General features: G+C 46.5%; 1 pseudogene; it reads right to left on the bottom strand.

The window, feature by feature from the left end:
* Positions 1 to 1,167: 1,167 nt before the first annotated feature.
* On the bottom strand, positions 1,168 to 8,213 carry LOC110152195 (putative killer cell immunoglobulin-like receptor like protein KIR3DP1; annotated as a pseudogene).
* Positions 8,214 to 17,311: the final 9,098 nt, after the last annotated feature.

Here is a 17,311-nt window from a genome sequence, read left to right as displayed (position 1 = left end):
CTGGCACCTGGCCACATGACGCTACTGAGCACTTGAAACACGGTGGGTGTGCCTGAAGAACTGAATGCTTTACTTCACATACGTGTAGAGTCATTGTCTGTACCACGTGGCTGGGTAAGTACTTTATTGGCCAGTGCAGATCCAGACTGAGGGGGATCTTGTTGTCCTGTTTCTACCCCTGGAACCCCAGCAGCCTCAGTGCACACACCTGGGAAACCGTTGAGGGAACTTCCTCGATGGCTCAGTAGTAAAGAATCCACCTGCCAATGCAAGAGACATGAGAGACGTGGGTTCGATCCCTGGGTCCAGAAGATCCCCTCGAGAAGGGAATGGCAACCCACTCCAGGATTCTTGCCTGGAGAATCCCATGCAGAGAGGAGCCTAGCAAGCTACACACTGTCCACGGGGTCGCAAAGAGTCAAACATGACTGAATCGACTTAGCACACACACACGCAGCCTCTTCTGGCAAGTGGCACCACACTGGATATCTCAAACAGAATATACTTCATCTTTTTATTTTGCCAACTTGCATTGCTTTTATTACTGTTTCATGGAAAGCATTTTGTTTTAAATATAGCAGTGTGCACATGTCAATCTTTAACTTCCAATCTATCTCTCCCCCATCCTTCCCCTCTGTAACTCTAAGTTTGTTCTCTAAGTCTGCAAGTCTCTTTCTGTCTTGTAAATAAGTTCATCCTTGTAAACTATTAATGAACAGAGGTTTTTTTTTTTTTAATTGGCTTTCTATTATTTTAAACTGAATAATTTGAAGGCTCAACTTGCAAATTTTTACGCTTTCCTGGAATTGTAGAAAAAGTTGGATGATCATGGCAAACTACCCAGTATGTGCAATTGATTATAACAACTTCTCCCCGAAGATTTGATACTTAAAAGAGAGTATTATTATAGCCAGGGGATTACTAATAGGTTGTGAGATTTATGAAGACAATCCTATAATTCTTGGACTCCACTCTTCACCTCAGAGCTGCTGGGCCACTTTGCAGGAGGAGAAGGAGTATCCACAGAGAAACCTCTTTATAAAGAGATCCAGTCTTTTTTTATAACACTCTATGTGCTCAAGGATGGGGCAGGTCAGGGCTCAGCATGGTCTTGGTTTACATCGAATTCCTCATAGATACTGGGATCAGCAGAGAGGTTCATGGGGCTCAGGGAGTGGGAGTGAACAATCTCTCAGAGAGGGTCCCATGGTCCAAGTGGGCATATATCACGTCTTCTGCTGGAGAGTCCTGAGAGGAAGGAGGTGTGAATGATGGACTGACACGTGATCTTTGAAGGCTGGGGCATTGGGCATTGGAGGGGCTCGGGCTATGGCAAGGGTTTGGGCAGGGAGGACTCACCTCGCCTTCACTGTTCTGTCTTCCTTGGGCTCTCCTTCCATGATGGCAACATCTGCAAATGGAAGAGGGTCAAGGCTCTTGGGTTGGGGGCGAATTCTTCTAGATCTCCATATCTTTGGTGGGGACATCAAAGCCAGGAAAAGGCATGGGTGTGCCCCAGGTTGCTGAGCCTGTCTACTCCACTAAATTAAAAAAAAAAAAAAACATCCCATATACAAGCCCAGCCACTGACGGACTCTCTCTGGAACCTGTGCAGACACACGGAGCCCATTGTACATCTTCTGTTATGGACCATCCTCTAATGCGTACCAGCAGACTCCCAGATCATAAAGGGGAGAAGAGCAGATGGCTGTGGCTGGAGGGAAGATCAGGGCTTGGAACGTCCCTGGTGGCCGGGGATAAAGAGTCCTCCTTCCCGTGCAGGGAGTGTGGGTTCTGCCCCTGGTGGGAGAACCGAGACCCCACGTGCTGTGAAGCAGCTAAGCCCCACAGGCTGCAACTGCTGAGCCCGTGAGCTCTGGAGCCTTGAACCGCACCCCAGCACCACAATTAAGATCCCCCATGCTGCTGCCAAGACCTGCTGCAGCCAGAAATAAATGAACACATATTTTCATAAAAAGAACAGGGTTCCATGGTTCTCTGGAAGATATTCCCTCAGGGAATACAACAACGGAAATCAGTTCTTAACCTACAGGAAGTGACAACACCATTCTCTGCTATGAGCCCACCTCCCCCTGGGTCAGATGACACTGTGCTTCCCTCCTTCAGACTTATGATTTTGGGTAGAACACCAGTGACAGTTTGGCTCTTCACACTTACTTTTTGGGTAACCAGTGACAGACAAGAACAGCGAGGAAGATGCTGGTATAGATGAAGGCTACAGAGAGCCTAAAGAGAAGGTGCAGCTGGCTGGAGTGGCCTTGAGGAAGCCGTGCTTCTGCCAACAAGCAAACGGGAAAAGTTCTGGTTATTCGGTGCATACACCCTGCCCCTACACACAGGATTTATTGTATCCTTGTGTCAAAGTGTGTCAGCATCTCTCAACCTGATCAGTTATGGTCTCCACTTCCCAGGAGGTACCAAAGCATCCAGGAGAGATGCTAGCAGTGGATAAAGTAAAGAGGCTGTGCAGACCAGCAGAGGTCTGAACCAAGGTCCCCCGGGCACCGATGCAGTTTTTCTCTGCTGCCCGTATGACAAGGCATGGTATTTTTGCATGAATGGGGACTGCTTTAATCCTCAATACTTTTCCCCCTCCATCCACATATACCTGGAATGGAATCCTCAAGAAGACATGACACTTCTATTTCTGAACTGTGGAAGGTTTAGTTCATAAAACACTAACAGAGGAATAGCCCATCTTTCATGTGCTCCCTGGAATTCTCTGCTTGGCCCCTGCCATCCTTCCCCAAATACTGGTGGAGGGAGGAGAAGCATCTCCCTTAAGCATGGGGTCAAGTCACTCTGTCTCACTTTGTTCAGTTTAGAAAATCCCAGCCCAAGAGCATGAGAAACTCAATGCCCTCTCTGGCTCTAATACAGACCATGATCTCAAATGCTGACATGACAGGGATGTTGAGGAGCCCAAAGTCACAGAACTCAGAGGTGGTAGAACCAACCCTCACACAAGAACCCTCTGTCTTCTCAGAAATTTGCTGAGATAGGAGACTGTCTTGCTTACCTTCTGTGGTGTGTGGATCCATGGGTGATGGGCAAGTACTTGTAGTGGATCCTAGGGGAAAAAAGACAGAAGGGGTGAGCAAGTAACCTTCCTCATACCCACTGAATGAGGACTATTCTTTCTGAAAGGTTGACCTCCTGCCTGTCCTGACTCTCTCATCCCCCAGAACACTGAAGGGGGAGGGGAGAGCTCCTGGTCCCTCCCCGTGAATGCGTTGAGTAGACCCTCCATCCTGGAGAAGAGATGGTGGAGGAGGTGGGAAGAGTATCCCAGGCAAAGAAAGACAGCTGTAAGCAAGAGACATTATTTCTGCTCCAGGACTGAGTATCTATGCTCCTTAATTGGGAAATCACCTATATGTCAGAGATGCCTCTGGGAAAACATTAAGGGCAAGGACCCAATGCAATCTCTGATCCTCCCAAATCAGCAGAGCCTCTCCTCCTCCTGGGTCTACCCTGAACCTTCTCTTTATTTGCCTGGATAGACAGGACTCTGATGAGAAGCATCCATACTGGAGGGGGATGAGGGTTGAGATGCCCCTGACCATGTCGTTTCCTCTCTGGTTCTCATTGCCTCCATTTCTCCAGAAGCCCTAAGGCTCCCTGACAGCAGCGCAGGGCCCTTGAGCTAGAGCTCAGTGACAGAGTCAGATGTTATGGAAAAGGCCAAAGGGACTTCTTGGCCAATGCAATGTGATTTAGTGCATTGTAAAGCACGGGACACTGCTTGGGGTTCTGGAAACAGGAATACTGCATTGGGTTGCTGTTTCCTCCTTCAGGGGACCAGCTGTTGTCAGAACTCTTCACTATGACCGTTCTGTGCTGGGTGGCCCTGCACGACATGGCTCATAGCTTCATTGAGTTACACAAGCACCTTCATCACGACAAGGCTGTGATCAATGAAGGGGAGATAGTGAAGGACAGAGGAGTCTGTCGAGCTGCAGCCCACAGGGTCATAAAGAGTTGGACACAACATAGAGACTGAAGAGCAACAACAAAGCTGGGCCAGGAAAGGGCTCCTCAGCTGTGACAGAGAGGAGCAGGGGGTCACTGGGGTCTGACCACCAGTAGGGAGAGTGACTGAAGGAGCCGTGTCACCTGTAGGCCCCGCTGTGGGCTGGGGTCCCAGCACCCAGAGGGAACTCAGCCTGGAGTGCTCCGCAGGGGCCCTGCCCTGCAGCAAGCAGGCACCCAAGGTTCTCCCCCTCCCTGAGCAGATGGAACTTGTCAAAGGCGACGCTCAAAGCTGCAGAGCAAGGTCACGTTCTCTCCTGACCTCACCACTGCCCCCGCCCCCCCCCACCCCCCCGGGCTGAGAGAGAGGGTTTCTTGGACAGACCTTGAAGGAAGACCTTGATCTTAGAGCACTGAGTAACTCAAGTCCTAAATAGAGGATTAGAGCCCGCAGTGTGCAACAAGAGAAGCACTGCATGAGAAGCCCACCCAGCACCAGGAGAGAAAGCCCCACAGCAACGAACACCCAGCACAGGGAAAATTCAAACATAGCTTTAATAATGGACTGTCATTTAATATCCTTTCTCTGAAGAAATGTATGTATATGAACAACTGAATCAGTCTTATCTACAACAGGAATTAGCAACATCATAAACCATGGAGACTTCAACGAGAATAAATAAGAAAAAAATGTACTTTAAAAATCAACAAGATGTGGGGTTCTCTTGAAAGACGGATCCTACTAGGTTCTGCTGGGACCATCAGAAAACATGGTACTGACCCAGAAACAGACATTATGGCCTGGAAATTGCCAGACTCTCATTGGATCCTTGACCACTTCAAACTGGAGGGAGTGTTCAGTGCAGCCCTGCCCACCCCCAGGGGCTCGAAGGGACTCCTTCATGGGGAGGGTTGAAAGGGACAACTCCTTCCTCTTTGTGCAGAAGGACGCGTTAAAGCACGAGGCTGAGCAACTTCAAGGTTTCGACCTCCGTCCTGACCATCCAGGGGCCAGACTGCAAGGGCGTCTGGTACCACAGTGCTCCCGACAGAGGAAGGAAGCTCTGACATGAAGGCGGGAACCCGGCCCCTTAACCAACCATCGCTGGCTGCCTGAGCCGGGAACTGCCCGGGTCCCTGCTCTGGTGCATCTTTCTCCATTGCTCGTTCTTTCCCGTTCTTGCTGCTTCAATCTGTCACCGGCTGTGTCTGCTCTTTTCTTTACCGCATGACAGGTGCTCTGTCCTATTTCCCTTCCGTGTTCACACCTCCTCTCTCTCTGGTTTGTTCCCTCTCTCAAGTGTGTGAGCGTTTCTTCACACCTGTCATTGTCTCCCAGTGCTGATGCTGGACTGGACACCAGACCTTCTGTGACACAGACGGCAGAAGGGACTGGTCTGGGCACACTCACTTGTGATGGCGATGTCCACGGGGTCATTGGTGGCTGATCACTCATAGGGGGAGCGGCTGAGAGAGCCACAGCATCTGTAGGTGCCCGCAATCCCCGAGGTCATGGAGCCAATAGAGAAGTCAGCTGGGGCATGCCCGCCCGTGAATGTCTCTCCACGTGTCTGGAAATGCCCTGTGCTGCCTTTTTTGTGCAGCATAAAAAGCAGCAGCGGTGAGTGAGAGCAGAGGGTCACATCCCCTCCCACCGCAGGAGGGGGCCTGAGATTGGGTTTTGTGAACACACCTAGGAGCAAAGAGGTTGTGAGCTTCAGTGAGTCACCCCACCTCGGTGCTTCCCCTGACATCTGAAGGTGTGAAAAATGTCCCCATGAACCAGCAAAGCCAATGACCCTTCCTGTCTGTTCTGTGGCATTCTCTCCAACCTTGTTCTCGGGTCTGGCTCATGGTTTTCTCTTTCTCCTTGCTCAAGACCTCCAGCCTCCTCTGTGTTTATTCTAAACTCTTTAGCTGTTGGATCCGCTCTCAGCTTCATGCATGCATGCTCAGTCACTTCAGTTGTGTCCGACTCTGTGGGACCCCATGGAGTGTAGAGGACCAGCCTGACTCCTCTGTCCATGGGATTCTTCAGGTGAGAATACTGGAGTGGTTTGCCATGCTCTGAGTTTCATCCCATCCCTAATATTCATGGTGGGGGGCTGGGATGATTCTGAGGATGCATACCCTGGGTCCTATCACATACGTCTCCTATAACCTGGGTGATGACTGGCATCAACAGGGAAGGAAGTGGAGAAAAAAGGGAACATTTCCCATCTGTGACCCCACCTCATGCCTCTGGAGATGTTCCTGGGTCTCCTCCCTGGACCCCAGCTCCTTCACAGGGGATTACAGCTCCCTACTGGGTGGCAGGTGCTGGATCAGGGTCATTCCCCATCCTCCCTGCTGGCAGGGGGTGGCCGCATCCTGTCTAACTAATGCCTAGGGAGGATCCTCCTTCCTGTGCTGGGGCGCCCCATCCCTCTATTCAACACCCTGAGTTTAAAGTCTCAGAGTGGGTACTCTTTCTTTGGCTCAGTCATGGCTGGGAACCCTGAGTAAGCCTTGGGTGCACTGGCATGTGGAACTAGGGTAGGAATGCCTGCAGGCACGGTTGTCCCAGGCTTGGCTGGACCCCTCCTACCTGTGACCACAATCTGCAGGGGTCACTGACATCGGACCACACAGAGAGAGACCTGTAGAATCCAGAACACGTGTAGGACTCAGCATGTTCTCAGGTCACCGGGCCAAGGGTGAAGATGTTGAGATGTCCCTGGAACTCGGGCCAACTGGTCCCATCTCTTTTGAACAGTCTGAATAATGCAAATGGAGAACAGGAGTGACACTGAATAGTCACAATCTGTCCTAAGGGAACCATGGGTCTTGGCCAGGCTGACAAAGAGGGCTTGTCATATTCACCTAGGACAGAAGGAGGCACAGGCTTTGAGAGGCAAATAGGAACAGTCTCCTCTCCCCCTTACCCCCATGGGCCCTTCCCCTTCAATTCTTGAAAGTCTCCTCTCTAAAGTGCATCACCTTGATGCTCAAGGGCACCTGGGCCTGGGGACAGATAGAGACACAGTCAACTCAGGATGGACATCACGAAGATTCTTAGAATATGATTCTCAGAAGTGATTCTTCTCAGGAGAGGAAGCACTCCTTGGGTTGACAAAATGTTGAAAACTTTGTCTCAAAACACAAAACACTGGGGATTCCCTGGCGGTCCAGTGGTAAGGACTCAGCACTTTCTCTGCCACATGCCCTGGTTGGTCCCTGATCAGGGAACTAAGATTCTGCAAGCTCCATGATGCAGGCAAAGGAAAACACCACAGAAAAATTGATACGCGGAAAAGAAGTGAAAGGACTTCCCTGTTGGATTTGTTATAGTCAAACGGTACAGAATATTCCTGCCATGCAGGAGAGCAGGGTTCAATCCCTGAATTGGCAAAATCCCCTGGACAAGGTAATGGCATCCTCCTCCAGTATTCTTACCTGGAGAACCCCATGGACAGAGGAGCCTGGTGAGCTACAGTCCAAGGGGTTGCAAAGAGTCAGACTCGACCGAGGAACTAACACAATAAGAAGAGAAAAAACCACCTGACTGAAAAGCAGGAAGGAAACCATGACCTTGCTCCTTTGTTAGCTAGCCTCCATCAAATGTGGGACCAGGTCCAGGTGGCCCTGCCTGATGCCCAGCCCCTCCCCTGGGGTCAGGTCTAGCAGGTGGTCCTGCATATCCTGTTGTAAGGGCTGGTTGGAGATGCCACCTTCTCTGAGAGGGGTCTGTGGGCTGCAGCCCCTCGCTCCCTCTCATGATAGAAATGGCACTCAGGGGGCCCAGCTCCCACCTCCCAGACTTCACACTGTGCCTTCAGGTCCAGAGCCCAGAGCCAGGCTAACCTCTGGGGAGAGTGAAGATGAGTATCAAGGCCAATAGGAGGACCTGGGATCCACAGGGCATGCGGCTCTCACTGTACTGACAGGGGTCTCACCCTGCCCCCCAGTGTCATCTGCCTCAGCCCCGCCTGCTCTGCTGAACAGAGAAATAAGGGATGGGGAGGACTCACCCACAGCTGCCCAGATCCTCAGACTCACACAGAATCCTAGAAGGAAAAGCCCATTAGAGATGGCTCGTCCCGATGGACCCCACGCTCCTTGCACCCTCATCCAGGGAATCTGGTCAGTCGTGTGAAGACCCCAGATTTCTACCATAAACCTCTCCTACCAGTCTTTCCAGACTCACGGCGACTCAGGAGGCTGAGTAGCGTGGGGCACATGGCTCTGCTTCTGTGAGGCAGGAGGCAGGACTGAGCAAAGCTGACCGAGTCACAGGATGCGGAAGGCGGGCGGTGTTGTTCGTACAGTCAGCCTGGTGCATGTCACAGGGGAAGATGGTCAGCCTCCTCTCCCGCCAGGGATGGAAGTCTGACCTGAGCCTTGTCACTGAGCAGGCCTCACGACCCGAGCCTCACCTTTTGTTTTCCTGAACAGTAAACTAAGACGATTCAAGCAGATCTTGCTGCCTCAGGAAGTAGTAACTGTGATTCTGTATATACCATGCAGCAAGCTTTTCCCAAGCTCATGATAAATGTCATTAATCCTAACTCTTTGCAGAAGAGAAATCACATGTACCCACCTCATATCTCAGGCTCAGTGCAGGTTTTCAATTAAAGACTCATTAATACAGACTTTGATTCTGCATTCTTATGACGGGAGCAGACATAGATATTATGGTTCTTTGAAAATTGCAAAAAATTCTATATTGATTATGTGTGATTAAGAGACTAACTGTGTTAGTTTCAGCTGTACAACAAAGTGATTTACTTATACATATACATGCATCTATTGCTTTCAAATTCTTTTCTCACTTAGGGAGTCACAGAATATCAAGTAGAATTCTCTGTGTTATAAGAGTAGGTCCTTGTGGGTCATCCATTTTAAATATAGCCCTGTGTATATGTCAATCCCAAACCTCTAATCCCCCCGACACTATACCCCCTGGTAACCATAAGTTCATTCTCTCTGTGTCTGTTTTGTAAATAAGTTCATTAGTTTAGATGTCACAAATAAGCGATATCATGTGACATTTGTCTTTCTCTGACTCTTCTTCATCTGAAATTATTTTGTGACTGTGAGTGGAAACTTTGCACACACACACCTTTCTCTCTCTCTTGCTCCCTTTCCAATCCAAGACCACACATGTACACAAAGGTAACGTGTGTACAGATGATGGTGGTGTTTTTTTGGGAGGGGGATTTGTTCTGCCTGAAAAGGTGGACAACCTTGCTTACTACATACTCAAATGAACACAAAATATGTCAAGTAGAGACTTCCAAGCTCCAGAATGCTTGAGTGAGGGGCATATCTGCAATCATCTCCAAACAGGGACAAAATGGCCCAGCTGTTTCAGGACTCCAAAGGCAGACATACACCCAGCTGTTACTCATAGACAGGAAAGAACCTCAGTAAGGGTGTGATTCCACACCATTTTATTGGGGGTGGGGTCGTTAACATTAGTGATGCGCCCTAAGTAATAAATCTGGTCTCCTCTTGATTGTTGTGTATGTAATGGAGTAACAGTCCAGTCACCCTTCTTAAAATTTCCTTTTATTTACTTAATATCATGTTTCAGAATTAACCTGTATTCTTTAATAGTTCAGTTTGTGCGTTTTTAATACCATGTAATGTTTCATTCAGTTCAGTTCAGTCACTCAGTTGCGTCCGACTCTTTGCGACCCCATGAATCGCAGCATGCCAGGCCTCCCTGTCCATCACAAACTCCTGGAGTCTACTCAAACTCATGCCCATTGAGTCGGTGATGCCATCCAGCCATCTCATCCTCTGTGGTCCCCTTTTCCTCCTGCCTCTCATCTTTCCCAGCATCAGGGTCAGTTCCAACGATTCAACTCTTCGCATGAGGTGGCCAAAGTACTGGAGTTTCAGCTTCAGCTTCAGTCCTTCCAATGAACACCCAGGACTTATCTCCTTTCGGATGGACTGGTTGAATCTCCTTGCAGTCCAAGGGACTCTCAAGAGTCTTCTCCAACACCACAGTTCGAAAGCATCAATTTTTTGGCACTCAGCTTTCTTCACCATCCAACTCTCACATCCATACATGACCACTGGAAAAACCATAGCCTTGACTAGATGGACCTTTGTTGTCATAGCAATGTTTCATTGCAGATATATAAATAACATATTTTTAAAAATTAAAAAAATTTAATGAAATATAGTTCATTTCTGCTGTACAGAAAATTGATTCAGCTCGACATATATATTTTTCCGTTATGGTTTATGGCAAGATACTGAATAGAATTCCCTGAACCATACTGTAGGACCTCATTCTTATTCATTCTATATAAAAATAGATTTCATCTGCTAATCCCAAACTCCCAATCCTTCCCTCCCCCTTGACAACCACAAGCCTGTTCTCTATGTCTGTGAGTTTCTTCCTGCTTCACTGATACGTTCCTTTTAGAGTCCACATATGGGTGTTACCACATGAAAACTGTCTTTCTCTTTCTGTCTACTTCACTTAATATGTTAATTCCAGGTCCATCCATGCTGCTGCAAAAGGCATTATTTCATGTTTTAGATGTCTGAGTGGTATTCCATTCTCTGTGTGTATAAACACATACATCTTCTTTATCCATTGATCTGTTGATGGACATTTAAGCTGTTCCCATGTCTTGGCTACTGTACGTTGTGCTGCTATGAACACAGGGGTGCATGAATGTTTTCAAGGTGTAGTTTTATTCCATATATATGCTTGGGACTGCAATTAATGGATCATATGGAAAGTCTGCTTTTAGTTTCTTTGAGGAACTTCCATACTGTTTTCCACAATGGCTGAACCAGCTTACACTCCCCCAACAGTGTAAGAGGGTTTCCAACTTCTCCACACCCTCTCCAGCATCTATGATTCGTCAGCTGTTTAATGATGGCCATTCTCATCAGTATGAGGTGGTACCTCATTGCAGTGTCAGTTGGCCTTTCTCTACTAATGAGCAAAACTGAACATCTTTCCATATGCCTGTTGGCCATGTGCGTATCTTCCTTTAAACCACAGATATCAATTGTGAGAGTGATGTCTATGGATTTTGTCTGAAAAAAACACCTCTAGAGAAGAGCTAACACCTATCGTACTCAAACTCTTCCAGAAAATTGCAGAAGAAGGCAAACTTCCAAACTCATTCTATGAGGCCACCATCACCCTAATTTTAAAACCAGACAAGGATGCCACAAAAAAGAAAACTACAAGCCAATATCATTGATGAACATAGATGCAAAAATCCTTAACAAAATACTAGCAAACAGAATGCAACAACATATTAAAAAGACCAAGTGGGCTTTACCCCAGGAATGCAAGGATTCTTTAATATCCACAAATCAATCAATGTAATACACCACATTAACAATTTGAAAGATAAAAACGATATGATTATCTCAATAGATGCAGAAAAAGCCTTTGACAAAATTCAACATCCATTTATGATAAAAACTCTCCAGAAAGCAGGCATAGAAGGAACATACCTCAACATAATGAAAGCTATATATGACAAACCCACGACAAACTTTATCCTCAATGGTGAAAAATTCAAAGCATTTCCCTTAAAATCAGGAACAAGACAAGGGTGCCCACTCTCACCGCTACTATTCAACATAGTTTTGGAAGTGTTGGCGAGAGCAATCAGAGCAGAAAGAGCAATAAAAGGAATCTATATAGGAAAAGAAGAAGTAAAACTCTCACTGTTTGCAGATGACATGATCCTCTACATAGAAAACCCTAAAGACTCTACCAGAAAATTACTAGACCTAATCAATGAATACAGTAATGTTTTAGGATATAAAATTAACACACAGAAATCCCTTGCATTCTTATATGCTAACAATGAGAAAACAGAAAGAGAAATTAAGGGAACAATACCATTCACCATCGCAACAAAATGAATAAAATACTTATGAGTATATCTACCTAAAGAAACAAAAGACCCATATGTAGAAAACTATAAAACACTGATGGAAAGAACCAAAGAGGACACAAACAGATGGAGAAATATACCGTGTTCATGGATTGGAAGAATCAATATTGTCAAAATGACTATACTCCCCAAAGCAAAGTATATATTCAATGTAATCCCTATCAAGCTACCAGCGGTATTCTTCACAGAACTAGGACAAATAATTTCACAATTTGTTTGGAAATACAAAAAACCTCGAATAGCCAAAGCAATCTTGAGAAAGAAGAATGGAACTGGAGGAATCAACCTGCCTGACTTCAGACTATACTACAAAGCCACAGTCATCAAGACAGTATGGTAGTGGCACAAAGACAGAAATACAGATCAATGGAACAGAACTGAAAGCCTGGAGATAAATCCACACACCTATGGACACCTTATCTTCAACAAAGGAGGCAAGCATATACACTGGAAAAAAGACAACCTCTTTAACAAGTGGTGCTGGGAAAACTGGCCAATCAGTTGTAAAAGAATGAAACCAGAATATCTTCTAACACCATACACAAAAATAAACTGAAAATGGATTAAAGATCTAAATGTAAGAACAGAAACTATAAAACTCCTAGAGGAGAACATAGGCAAAACACTCTCCGACATGAATCACAGCAGGATCCTCTATGACCCACCTCGCAGAATATTGGAAAGAAAAGCAAAAATAAACAAATGGGACCTAATGAAACTTAAAAGCTTTTGCACAACAAAGGAAACTATAAGCAAGGTGAAGAGACAGCCCTCAGACTGGGAGAAAATAATAGCAAACGAAGCAACAGACAAAGGATTAATCTCAAAAATATACAAGCAACTCCTCCAGCTCAACTCCAGAAAAATAAATGACCCAATCAAAAAATGGGCCAAAGAACTAAACAGACATTTCTCCAAGGAAGACATACAGATGGCTAACAAACACATGAAAAGATGCTCGACATCACTCATTATCAGAGAAATGCAAATCAAAACCACAGTGAGGTACCATTACACGCCAGTCAGGATGGCTGCTATCCAAAAGTCTACAAGCAATAAATGCTGGAGAGGGTGTGGAGAAAAGGGAACCCTCTTACACTGGTGGTGGGAATGCAAATTAGTACAGCCACTATGGAGAACAGTGTGGAGATTTCTTAAAAAACTGGAAATAGAACTGCCATATGACCCAGCAATCCCACTCCTGGGCATACACACCGAGGAAATCAAATCTGAAAGAGACATGTGCACCCCAATGTTCATCGCAGCACTGTTTTTAATTGCCAGGACATGGAAGCAACCTATATGCCCATCAGCAGATGAATGATAAGGAAGCTATGTTACATATACACAATGAAATATTACTCAGCCATTAAAAGAATTCATTTGAATCAGTTCTAATGAGATGGATGAAACTGGAGCCCATTATATAGAGTGAAGTAAGCCAGAAAGATAAACACCAGTACAGTATACTAACACATATATATGGAATTTAAACAGATGGTAACGTTAACCCAATATGCAAAACAGAAAAAGAGACACAGATGTACAGAAAAGACTTTTGGACTCTGTGGGAGAAGGTGAGGATGGGATGTTCTGAGAGAATAGCATTGAAACAAGTATACTATCAAGGGTGAAACAGGCCACCAGCCCAGATTGGATGCATGAAACAAGTGCTCAGGGCTGGTGCCCTGGGAAGACCCAGAGGGATGGGATGGGGAGGGAGGTGGGAGGGGGGATCGGGATGGGGAACACATGTAAATCAATGGCTGATTCATGTCAGTGTATGGCAAAACCCACTACAATATTGTAAAGTAATTAGCCTCCAACTAATACAAATAAATGAAAAAAATAGTAATCAATGTATTGCTAATGAACGCAAGAAAATAAAATCTTTTGTATCAAAACAAAAACAAAAACAACAACACCTCTGTTGATGTCTCATGAATGTGCTCTGAATTCAACCTCACGTTGCTTGTCATGGGACAGAGTGATGAGATCTTCAGAAAAGCAACAGAGACTTTATTTGGAAAGCCAGCAGACCAACAAGCTGGTGAATTCATTCTCCAAAGTATCATCTTACCTGAATTAGTTGGACTTTTTTTGAGGGGAGGGATGGTTGTGTTTACTGAATGTAAAATAACCCTAGCCCATGGGGAGGAAAATTCCAAGGAGAAGAGAGAAAAATAGAGATTAAATACCACCTGTGAACTCACACTTTCACACACACACACACACACACACACACACACACACACACTCTTAAAGAGGAGGAGGTGTAGCTGTTTATTGCAAACTTTTGATTAATTAATCAGGCTGAGTTGGGTCTTCATTGCTGTGCTCAGGTTTTCTCTAGTTGTGGGATGTGGGGGCTGCTTTTGCTGTGGTGCAGGGTCTTCTCATCACCGTGGCTTCTCTTGCTGTGGATCACCTGCTTTAGGCACATGGGTTTGTGGCCCACGTCCTTAACTGCCCCGAGGCATGTGGAATCTTCCCAGTCCCAGGATCAGGCCCGTGTCCCCCACTTCTGCAAGCAAATCCCCAACCACTGGACCACCAGGGAAATCCTGTTGCAATCTTTATTTTCCCTTAATTTATTTATTTTAAATTTAAGAACAACTACAATATTGAGATAGTTTCTGCCATACAACAACGTGGATCAGCCATAGCTATCCTTACGTCCCCTCCACTGTGGAAACTCAATCCTGGAATCCTCTGTTCTTGAAGCTGTCCCTGCAGGTCTGGTCGTAACGTCCCTCTAAGCCCCCGACAAGACAAAAGGTTCTGTCTGTTCTGCAACATTTTCTCTCTATACGAGTGGGAAAGTGTCATACTTCTCAAGTTCAGAGCCTTGAGAATAGCGTTAGTCCCTCAGTCTGTCTGACTCTTTGTGATTCCATGGGCTGCAGCCAGCCAGACTCCTCTGCCCATGGGTATTCTCCAGGCAAGAATACTGGGGTGGGTTGTCATTTCCTTCTCCAGGAGATCTTCCCAATCCAGGGATCAAACTCAGGTCTTCCGAATTGCAGGCGGATTCTTTATCATCTGAGTCACCAGGGAAACCCACCAGTAACATCATGTGATTCAATATTTCCTCCCACAATTAACGTTACCATTGTTTTCCATTTACTTTTAATCTGGACAAGGTGGGATTTTGGCATCATGCTTTCACTGCCAGTGTAACATAACACTGAGGTGAAATATACCGTAAATCTTAAAATAGAAGTAGGCAAACAATGCTATATTTCTAATTAAAAAATAAGAAGATATGCAACAAGCAACAAAGATTAACTGTATAGCACCAGGAACTATAGTCAATATATTACAATAACCTAAGATGGAAAACAATCTGAAACATAATGCATGCACATTTGTATAACTGAAAATCACCTTGCTGTGCACCTGAAACACTGTAAGTCACCTAGACTTCAATAAAATATATACATTAGAAAAATGGAGCTAGTAAATAAAAAGAAGTGAATTTTAAAATAAAATGAGGGAAAATGAGGTCGCTCAGTCGGTTTTGACTCTTTGCAACCCTATGGACTGTAGGCTGGCAGGCCGCTCTGCTCATGGGATTTTCCAGGCAGTAATACTGGAATGCACCGCCATTTCCTTCTCCAGAGCAGGCCAACTGCAGCAGACTCCCTGATGGTCTGTGTACTCACTCTCACATTCCAACTCTGCACATCTTGTATTCACATCGGCACCCTGAGCTGCCCAAAGAGGCTCAACCCAGATGGTGGGTTTCTGGAAGGTCCCTGGAAAGAAGTCAGGGGCTGAGTCCCAGGACCTCCCCACCGCTCACTCCCCAGCTCAGCTCAGGAGCCCTTCCAGGTTTCACCAGCATCACTCTAGAATCCCAGTGCCCCCACCTCGCCCCCACTAAGTTCCAGGGACTCAAGTGAGATATGGGTCCCGGGAGCCCCAGGAGGACTCACCTGCAGGGTTTGGGGTCCTCTGGCCCAGACGCAGCCCTGAAAGTTAGAGATTTGCCACCTAAAGCTTGGGCTGATTCTCTCCCCATCAGGATCCCTGGTCCCTCCAGCTGCCTGAGCCCTGACATTCCCATGAACTGGTGGAGGGTGGGCATCCCGTGCCCTCCTGTGGTCCCCTCCCTGCCCTGCACATCTGGCCGAGGCAGAGAAGCACAGACAGGAGGGAAGGCATGTCTGCAGCTTTGAGCACCCAGCCACCCCCTACCCCCGCCCTGTACAGATGAGGAGACCACGGGGCCCTAGAGAACAAACAGGATGTGATCCTTGGAGGGTGCCACCACCCATCGGGGTTGCCCCAGCTGTGGACCTGCAGCAAGCGGCGGCCCCTCCATGGACCTGGCTCTACTGTCTCCAGGGAGGGCTCGGGAGGCATCTCAGCCCCGACCTGAGGTCTCAGTTCTTTCTCTTTCTGCCTGGTCTCACTGCCTGCTCTAGAGGGTAGGACCCAAGTTCTCGTCCTGAGTCAGCCCCAGACAGTGTGGCTCCAAATAGGACTCAGAACTTGATTTTACCAGTCCCCTGCAGAAACGGAATTTATTCTCATCTTTTGACCGTTCACAAATAATTGCAGAACACCTACTCTGTGCCAGGCATAGGTGTCACACAGCAGAAATACACCCACGACCCAGGTAAACCCATCTTCTGTAGGTGGTTGAAGAACTCAGATTCTGTGGAATGTGGGCATCAAAGGATAATAATCAATTATTTTTTTTAAAAGAAGAAATATGAGACTAACTGGGGTCTATGTCTACACTGTAAACATTTAAAAAAATGAAGCTCCTGAACTCTGGTCCAAGCACTTCATAGCAAATAAAAAATTAGGGAAAAAGTGGAAACAGTGACAGATTTTCTTTTCTTGAGCTCCAAAATTACTGTGGATAGTAACTGCTACTATGAAATTAAAAGACCCTTCTCCTTGGAAGAAAAGCTGTGACAAACCTAGACAGTATATTAGAAAGCATTGTGCCAACAAAGGTCTGAATAGTCAAAGCTGTGGTTTCATAGTAGGCACATACGAATGTGAGAGTTGGAGGTAAAGAAGATCGAGGACTGAAGAACATGCTTTTAGACTGTGGTGCTGGAGAAGACTCTTGAGAGTCCCTTGGACAGCAAGGAGATCAAACCCATCAATCTTAAAGGAAATCAACCCTGAGAGTATTCATTGGTAGGACTGATGCTGAAGCTGAACCTGGAATAATTTGACCACATGATGCAAAGAACTGACTACTGGGAAAGACCCTGATGCTGGGAAAGTTTGAGGGCAAGAGGAGAAGAGGGCGACAGAGGATGAGATGGTTGGATGGCACCGTTGACTCAATGGACTTGAGTTTGAGCAAACTCTGGGAGATAGTGAAGGACAAAGAAGTCTGGTGAGCTGCAGCCCATGGTCAGAAATGT

Source organism: Odocoileus virginianus, chromosome 20 (assembly GCF_023699985.2).
Source record: "Odocoileus virginianus isolate 20LAN1187 ecotype Illinois chromosome 20, Ovbor_1.2, whole genome shotgun sequence".
In the NCBI taxonomy this organism is placed as follows: Eukaryota; Metazoa; Chordata; class Mammalia; order Artiodactyla; family Cervidae; genus Odocoileus; species Odocoileus virginianus.
The sequence above is the reverse complement of the archived record's forward strand: the minus strand, read 5'-3'. Positions and strand labels throughout refer to the sequence as shown.